The sequence below is a fragment of the Hippopotamus amphibius genome, chromosome 3 (genome assembly GCF_030028045.1).
Source record: "Hippopotamus amphibius kiboko isolate mHipAmp2 chromosome 3, mHipAmp2.hap2, whole genome shotgun sequence".
Classification (NCBI taxonomy): Eukaryota; Metazoa; Chordata; class Mammalia; order Artiodactyla; family Hippopotamidae; genus Hippopotamus; species Hippopotamus amphibius.
In genome coordinates, this window is record NC_080188.1 from 110,763,270 (window position 1) to 110,772,116 (window position 8,847).

Sequence of the window (8,847 nt, forward strand, 5' to 3'; positions counted from 1 at the left end):
TCATCCAGTGGCTGAAGGCAGCTTCAGGATGGTCTCAATTATTCTCACATAAGATCCAAGAATCAACATGAAAGGAATAGTGACAACTAAAATAGCAACCACATAAATTATCAACTCAATCACAAAAATGTCCCCACAGGCACTGGAGGTATGTCACAGAAAAAGTGATTCAACTGGTTAGAGCCACAGAAGGGTAGAGAGAAGACCTGGTAGGTAAAGCCTATGAGTGCTGGAATTCTACTGACCCCACAGCCAGCTGCCAGTTGGACATGCAACCTCCTGTTCATGAGGAGAGGGTAGAGCAATGGGTGGCAAATGGCCACATACTTGTCATAAGCCACTGCAGTCAGAAGCAAGCACTCAGTGACTCCAAACACCAGAAAGAAATACATTTGAACAGCACAGGCCAGAAAGGATATATTTCTAGTTTGTCTGCAAAGATCCACTAATAATCTAGGGACAGTGACTGATACATAATATATTTCCAAGGAAGAAAAGTTCCCCAGGAAAAAATACATGGGGGTTTGGAGGGAAGGATCAGTCTTGGTTATGATGATAATGAGGCTATTTCCCCTCAGAATAATCACGTAGATGATCAAAAACACCCCAAAAAGTAATCCTTGAAGGTCGGGAATATCAGCAAAGCCAAGCAAGATTAAATCTACCAATGTTGTATGGTTCCACTGGAGGGAATTTTGTCCTCTGGATCTCATCTGTGAACGAAAGATTTAGAAGTCACTTTTCACTCACTGGGCCCAGCAGCAAAATGGGACAAAATTAACTGATAATTTTAAATCAACTGATGTGAAATAGATATCCAGTTTTTTGTTTGTTTTGTATTTTTGGTAATACATTAAATCCAATATCCTAAAATTGCACAATATTAAAACTGAAAATAATCCTGAGCTCTACTCTTTTGGCTCATATTACAATTATGGATGTATGAATAACACAGCAAAATAGACAACAATAAAATAAGAGCAAATATGTCTGGTTGCCTATTCTCAGGATAAGAGCTGCTCTAGGTAACTTGGGACATTCTCTAATGAAAAATGTTTCTCCTTCTTGATCAATTTGGTCTCCATTTGCTTTTTAGTTGTAATTTTTTTTTCTAGCCCTTTGTAATTTGCAATCCATTTATACAATTGTTTCACCTCTGATTTGATGTCTCCTATGTGAACTGCATCTAAGATAACCAAAGGGCAGAGTGTTTAGTAAAGCCAGATGCAGGCCAGCCTGGGCCACTCACTATCTGGGAAAGAGACTTGGACCCCAGATAGAAACATAAGAACTATTTTATTTCCCTGCCTCTATCATAGAAGAAAATAGTCTATTTAATATATCATAGAAATATTAGAAATAAAACATCATATCAAGTCACATGTTCACTTGAAATTTAGAATACAAAATAACATAAATAAAAATTGTTGTAATATGTCCTCATCCCTGCCATGGCCCTCAACAATCTCGATGACCTATATACCTATATACCAAATATTAGGCCTTTAGGAGTACTTAAATAAGGTAATAGCCTTTTGGGGTTAATTGAACAAGAAAAATGGATAATAAAATGTGTAAGAGAATTTGATATTAGAGTTCATACAACAGACACCAGACGAAATGTAAGATGTCCATTTGTATTTTTTTACCTTTGAATATGAATTTCTTAATATATGTAATATACTATATATGTATAACATATAGGTGATATATCATACATGTATAATATGTATGTAATATGTTATACATGTATAACATGCATGTAATATGTTATACAAGTATACTATGTATGTAATATGTTACACATATATAACATATTGTGAATGTGTAATATGTATTCTAAACATCTGTATCTGAATAAGTATCAGCACTCACAGTGCTAAATGCAGTGTAGCATTACTCTAATCAACTCCTTCAATTAAGCATTTTTCACCAAATAAATTTAGTTTCTCCTCCACCATACTGGTTCCTAGACATCATTTTTTGTGATTTTCATCCAACCTTCACTGATGCAAAACTGACCTTTTCACATATTGCCACATGTTCCTAAATCCGCATTATCATGCATTTTTAAAATTTTTCCTGCATTTCCCAAATCTGCCTTTGTCTCCTACAGAATACAGCTCCTCTCTCTCTTCTTTTAAGACCGTCTCAGTTTCCCTTCCTTCTCTGTGAGACCCAAAAAACTCAAACATTTACAGTTTCTGCTTTGTTTCTTAGTTCTCACTAATCTCAAACTCCTCCCTTCTTATTTCAGTGAATTCTCTTTAATTCAGTGATTTTTCACAGCAAACTCTTAAGGCAAAAGCTCCCTCCTGCCGCATCTCTGCTTACAGTTCGGAAACATCAAGAGAAGGGACCAAGGGCCTGAGAAGTTTCAGTTCATATAATATGTTGCTCAAATTGAGTCCCAGTGTGCTCCTCTAAATCTTCTCTCCCCATCTCTATCCTTGTGTTTTCTGGTCTCTTTTCTCTTTTTTTTTTCTCTTCTTTTCACTTTTGGGTAGTCATATTTGCATTTCACATCTTCTCAAACTTTCAAGATTTTATATTTGTGTCTATATGTGTGTATATATGTTTTATTTTTCTTCAGAATTTATAGCATATGAAAACCAGATGGAGAAAGAGGGAATTTTCAGGGACACAGATGTTTGAATGAATGTATCAGTCAGTAAATCAATATGCATTCTGTCATATATTGTAGTTTATCATGCATAACTACTACGTTTGTTTACAGTGTGTCACATCCTCGGACACTAAGGATAAATACCATGAGCTCAGCTCCCATCCCTGCAGAGCTTAGAAACTCATGCTGACCTCAGGCAGGTGAGTCAGGGAGTGACCTAAAATGAGCAGCATCTGTGACTCGAGGGAGTGATATTTTATTTAAAACTCTGTCAGAACTTAGGACATCACAGAATTATTCTGTTGTTTTTACTTTTAAGGAAACACAATGCAATTTTTTCCAGGAAAAAAATGCCTTCATGTACTCAGCTTCATATTTCAAACACTAGTCAAGTGCTTACATGGGTGAGTGGCTTATAAGTATTTCTTGACAGGTAACTGTATGAATGCAGATTTTCCACTAGTCTCCGCAATCCCATTCCATTTAAACAGATTCCAGTATTCACTGGCCAAGGATCTTGACATTGAGTGACTTAAAATTAACATTCAGTATATTCTTATAATATGTCCTTATTTAAATTATCAGAGGTTAGGTTCTATTGTTTGAAAATATATGCAGTAATAAGATGTAGCTCAGGGAGTTGTTTTAAGGAGTAAGTAGCATCATCTGTTCACTGCTTGATGTGAACAGGTGGTGGTGGTTCTACAGGACATGCTCACTGCACTTATCACCATGCACTGCGTTTATCATCATTTTAACAGATAAATTCTTCTTTTTTTTCTTTTTTGGAATTGCTTATCTTTTATCCTGCCCTGGTGTAGGATTTTCTAAATCTAGGAGAGGAAAGAATGTACAGGGTAGTGTTTTGTCAGGAATACTGAGTTAAAATTAGTAGATTACTTTATGTTGGGTGGGTACAAACCAGCAAGAATATCTAGGGGGAAACACACTCTAACTTTCAGAGCTTTTATTCTTAGGTATTTTTCCTCTCATCTTTGCCAGTTCTTACAGTTATACTTCGAAAACATAAGACAAGAAGACAATGTTATAGAAACATAAGCAAAATTAACTTAAAAGTCTAACTCAAATCCTATTTAATGTCTGAACCATCCCCATAGATAACCTTTGATAATTTTCTTTCCAGAAGTTGATCCATTCTCTCTATTGACAATTTAATGGGACACTGGCAGTTCAAACACAGGAATTTCAGTCCTTCTTTTACCAATTTTTCTATTTTAGCAGGAACTAGCATAGCTATAGAGAGTATAAAGGTCTGATTGAAACTTTTTTTTTATTGTTAACAATGTTTGAACATACTTTGTGCTAACCCTGTTAACAAGTTTATCTTTATCTCATTTATTGCATCTGAATGAAGTAGGTACTGTTATTACTCACATTTTCATAAAAAGCCAGAGGCTTAGAGAGGTTAAGTAACTTGTCCTATGTCCAGAAGTTAGTATGTGACTTAGGTGACTTCAAACTCAGCAGTGTAATGCCAGAGTCCATATTCCAAATCAGAACTCAATGGGCTTCATAGAGGATGCAGTGGTAAATATTATTTAAAATTTAATACTCTGAATAATATCAGTAAAACTAATATGAAACTCTTCACAACAGCAAGTTGATATAATGTCCATTTAATATTTCATTTACTATTTTTAAAATAAATGACATTACTTACAGTTACACTCTGTGTATTTCAACTTCAGAAGATTTATCTCATAAATGAATATTTTTGGAAAAAATTCTTTTTACATCTTTTGGTTTTTGAGTTAAAAATATATTCTAATAAAATAAGCAGGGTAAAATTATAACTGCTTACCTTTTATTTTCTAAAGAATTCACTATGTGTTGCTCTTTTACAGAAAATATGGTCTTTTGTAATATAAATATCTTGTTTGAATTATTTAAGTAACAAATTCAGTGATTCCTATTTTTCCTTGAATCTTATAATTTGCTTAAATTAATCAGTAAAATGGAGTAAAAACACTCCCGTATTCATTGTGGAGACGTCTCTGCGTGATATGACCTATTTTTAAACTCAGTAAACTGTTTATCAGGTGGTAACTTAGAAAATAACCATTTTGTCTCTGGGTCAATTAATACTGCACTGAGGTTTCGCTCTCTGTGGAATATGGTCTGAGGAGCACCAGCCACCTGGCCACTCCCCTTTACCTGTCTCCCCATCCTCTCCACCTTTGGAAAGTAGAACAATTCCCCCATTGGGAAAGGCCATAGAAGACCCTCAAAGTTTTAAAATTGGTCAATATCTGTGAATGAATTCTTTGGATACTAAATTTGCAAGTATTAATGCACCATTTTTTTAACTTCACAGAATGTAACTTGCAAATTATCTAGTGTTCATGCATCATCTACTTTGTTTATGAGTTAAGGCCCTCTGTTCATTCCATGTATAGAATTTATCTTTAGTTATAGGTACATACATAAGAAAAAATGAATTTGAACAAGAGGATATATAGTACATTAAGTTTGAAGTTTTCTATGAAGTGTCAGGATGGAAAAATGATATAAGGGCTTTAAACCTAATAGGAGGGTCTTCCCTGGTGGTCCAGTGTTAAAGAATCTGTCCTGAATGCAAGGGACATGGGTCCAATCCCTGGTCAGAAACTAAGATTCCACATGCCATGGAGCAACTAAGCACTCATGCTACAATTACTGAGCTTTCGCACCTCAAATATTGAGCCCACGCACCTCAAGTAGAGAAGAGAAAACCTGCACACCAAAACTAGAGAGAAGCCCATGTGTCTCAATGAAAGATCTCATGAACCCCAACAAAGACTTCATGTGCCACAGCTAATACCCAACACAGCCCAAAGTATAAATTAATTAATTATCTAAAAAAAGCCCTAATTGGAGAGAAATGGCAGTGGGAATTTTTACTGTTGCTATGAATCTTTGGTAAGCTATGTAAAATATCTAATTCATGCATTCAGCCTTTCTCTATTTATTGTAGCATTTGATAAATGTCTAGCTGTATCAGGTGCTGTTCTACACTCTTCAGGAGGCACAGAAGACTTTGCATCTTACAAACTGGTCACAGGGTCTGACTGCCAAACACCTGTTCATCTCTTGGATGGAGCTGGTGTGTCACATGCTACGAAAATTAACCCATTATTCCTGCAGGTAAAGTTAAACATTTCTACTTGTAGTGTTCTCATATTTAACATCTAGTTTGACCTTTATTATATTCTGTTTAAAATTTTTTTGCATAATTTGACTTTCTCTCTTGTCATAATTCCTTGATTCTAGGGCATTTGTCTTATTTGATGTATATTCAACTCCAAGTATGGAGCCATCTACCTAGAAAACTCTGGGGCTTTTCGAGGATTCAATAATTTACACTTCATCACTGAATCTTTCCAAATTAGTAATCACAGCTATTGTGTTCTCTTCTATTTTTGATCCGATGGAAAGAAAGGTAACTGCATAATCTGGAAAAAATGGAAATGTCTTAATATTTTTATTATTGGGATGTATAATTTTTCTATAGGACTATTTTGTGACAAAATTTTAAAACATTGCTTTGTCTTTTTTTTTCAGAGGAAAGCCAAATTTTTGCCATGAAGAGAAGGAAAAGTGAGTATGGCCACTAACCCAAAACTGTAGGTTGTATCTAGACCAGTAATTTATACTGCTTTCCTGTGAAAGTTAAAGTCTCCTAGAGTCCATTACAGATCTACTAAATCTGACTGTCAGGTGCTGATGGCATGTCTATTCAAGGATAAATGGGGTGAAAATTCAAAAGCTAGTGATAAAATATGTAAAGGTTAACACAAAGCACCTTGACTTTTGATTTTCTTGAGGAGACAGAAAAGCACAATAATTCTGGTATTTTTTTATTGTTCAACCAAAATATTCATATAATTTGAATTTTTCAGCGTCATGGTACAAATTAGTGGAGTGGTATCTATAATGGTGTTTTTGTTTTGTTTTGTTTCCAGCTTTATTGAAATACAATTGACAAATTTGTAATGAAAAATATAAAACTGTGATACATTTGAAGTGTACGATGTGATGATCGGATATATGTATAAACTGTCAAATATTAACAAAATCAAATTAACATATCTGTCACCTCATATAGCTATCTTTTCTCTTAGCAAATTTCAAGTTTGCAATTCAGTGTCATTTAATATAGTCATCATAAAGTACATTAAATTCATGGAATTTATTAATTTTATAGCAGAAAGACTGTACCCTTTGACCAACATATCCCCCTTTCCCTCACGCTGGCAATCAGTGTTTCTACTCTCTGCTCCTATGTGTTCTATTTTTTTATATTCCATGTACAAGTGATACATGCAGTATTTGTCTTTTTTGTGTCTGGCTTATTTCACTTACCATCATGCCCTCCAGGTTCATCCATGTTATCATCTGTGCCAAGGTCTGCTTATTTATTAACACTGAATAATATCCCATTGAAAATAAAACAACATCACCTTTACCCATTCATCTGTTGACAGACATGTATGTTGTTCTCATGTCTTGGTTATTGTGAATAATTCTGTAATGAACTTGGGAGTTCAGATATCTTTCTGAGACAATGATTTTATTTCCTTTGGATATCTACTCAGAATTGGGATTGCTAGGGTCTTCCCTGGTGTCTCAGTGGTTAAGAATCCACCTGCTAATGTAGGGGACATGGATTCAAGCTCTGGTCTGGGAATAACCCACATGCCGTGGAGCAACTAAACCCATGCACAACAACTATTGAGCCCGTGAGCCACAACTACTGAAGCCCAAGCACCTAGAGCCTGTGCTCTGCAACAAAAGAAGCCACCACAATGAGAAGCCCACATACCACAACAAAGAGTAGCCCCTGCTCTCTGCAATTAGAGAAAGCCCATACAAAACAATGGAGACCCAACACAGCCAATAAATAAAATAAAAATAAAAATAAATACAATTTAAACAAAGAAGTGAGATTGCTGGATCATATGGTAGTTCTTTTTTAATTTGTTTGAGAAAACTCCATACTGTTTTCTTTCATGGCTCTACCAATTTACATTCCCACCAAGAATGTATGAGGGTTCTTTGCTATACATTCTTGCTAACTTTGTCATCTCTTGTCATTTTGATAGTAGATATCCTACCAGGCATGAGGTGATAGTTCTTTCTGGTTTTGATTTGTGAGACCCTGATGATTAGTGATGTTAAGCATCTTTTAATATACCTGTTGATGATTTCTATGTCTTCTTTGGAAAAAATGTCTTCAGGTACTTTGCAACTTTTAATCTTTTTATTTTTTATTTTTTTTTGCTATTGAGTTGTATGTTTCTTATATATTTCAGATATTAACCTCTTATAGGATATATGATTAGAAAATATATATTTTCCATTTTCTAGGTAGCCTTTTTATTTTGTTTATTGTTTCCTTTGCTGTGTAGAAGATTTTTAGTTTGATGTAGTTCCATTTGTTTATCCATGCTTTTGTTGCTTGTGCTTTTGGCTCAGATCAAAAAATCATTGTCAGACCCATAATTCCAAGGAGAATTTCCCTTTCATTTTCTTCTAGGTATTTTATGATTTGGGGCTTTATGTTTAAGTCCTTACTCAATTTGATTTGATTTTTGTATATGCTATAAAATAGGTATCCAATTTATTTCTTTTGCATGTGAATATACAATTTTCCCAATACCATTTATTGAAGAAACTGTTATCTCACCACTGAGTATTCTTGGCTCCCTTGTCAAATATTAGTTGACAATATATATGTGTTTATTCCTGGGCTCTCAACTGTGTTCCATTTATCTGTGCACGTATGTTTATGTGGGTAGCATACTGTTTTAAGAACTATAACTTTGCAGCATAGTTTGAAATTAAGAAGTGTGAGGCCTCCAGATTTGCTCTTCTTGTTGAAATTCCTTAGTTATAGTGGGGTTTTACACTGCTTAATGCATAAGTAGGCCAGTGTACTTGGGTGCAAATTAATGCACAGTTTCTTTTTAAATATTTAGTAAATTGCAGCTCTCAAAATAACTTGCAATATGCGATGCATTGTTGCTAACTCTGGTACTTTTTTTCTTTCTCCATTTAAAAATCCATCTATGAAACATTGAAAATCAATTTGAACCCAGCAAAGAGTTGACTTAGGCTATAAAGAGACCTGCTATCAGCAATGTAGTCACTGACAAAGAAGATGAAGGGAATGGAATCACAGATTACACTTTTAAGAAGAGAAAGTGAAATGGAGGAAGAGT

At 34.6% G+C, this 8,847-nt stretch overlaps 1 pseudogene; it reads right to left on the reverse strand.

Moving 5' to 3' along the window:
* On the reverse strand, positions 1-713 carry LOC130848649 (olfactory receptor 10AG1-like; annotated as a pseudogene).
* Positions 714-8,847: the final 8,134 nt, after the last annotated feature.